This window comes from Frankliniella occidentalis, unplaced genomic scaffold (assembly GCF_000697945.3).
Source record: "Frankliniella occidentalis isolate FOCC.00 unplaced genomic scaffold, Focc_3.1 Scaffold89, whole genome shotgun sequence".
NCBI lineage: Eukaryota > Metazoa > Arthropoda > Insecta > Thysanoptera > Thripidae > Frankliniella > Frankliniella occidentalis.
In genome coordinates this window covers 230711-231545 of record NW_026267218.1, presented here as the reverse complement: position 1 = coordinate 231545, position 835 = coordinate 230711, and positions in this window count along the sequence as shown.

The window sequence follows — 835 nt, the reverse complement described above, 5'->3', positions numbered from 1 at the left end:
CGGCTCCCTCAAGACTACCCCCGACCCTGTGTTGTCCTCGACGCGCTGGGGTGGCGGCGGCGCCCGCCGGGGGTCATGTTGGCCAAATCTGTTCGTGTTTATCAGGTTTGTAAGGGAGGGCAATATGCTCGGCAGCAGCAGGCGGAGGACTGCACCACCCTGCCTGCCAGCGTGCTGCCCCCCACCACTCTCACGAGTCCCCACGACGACGACGACGAGGACGGCGACGAGGTCCTTCTGGAAGGCAGCTCGGCATGAGCAGCAGGGTGATGGCGGCAATCGAAACCACCGCAGCATTGTCATCTCAGCCCTTATCGCCGGCTCGCGGAGGGCAGAGCAGACAGAGGCGGGGCGGAGACGGAAAAAGGGGGGGGGGGGAGACAGAGACAGAGTTGCGATGCCGCGCCTCTTTTGTTTTCACGAATTACGCACCGCCATGTCGTCGGCGTCTTGCCGCGCAAAACGTGATTATCGAGATAAGGGCCCACGCCACGCTCCCGGAGGTGGCGCGCGGGGCGGTGCGAGGCGAGCCCCCGGTGGCGCAGCGCCGGTGAAATATTGTTAAGTTGTTCCCCATTCCCCCCCGGTCGGACTGCCAGTAGTGCTGCTGGCTGCTGCTTTTGTTTCGGAAAATTACTGACGGCTGGCGGGGCGCGTCCTGTCGCAAAGTTCCAATTCAAGCACGCGGGCGAGAGGCGTTGGTAGTGGAGTGCAGAGCCCACAGCCCATGGCATGTAGTTGGTTTTGTCCTACTTATCTTTCTCCGACCTCGTCGATATGCTGAAATTGGGGAAGAATGTGCTTCAAAGAGGAACGTGCTCCAAAAGTAAAAAAT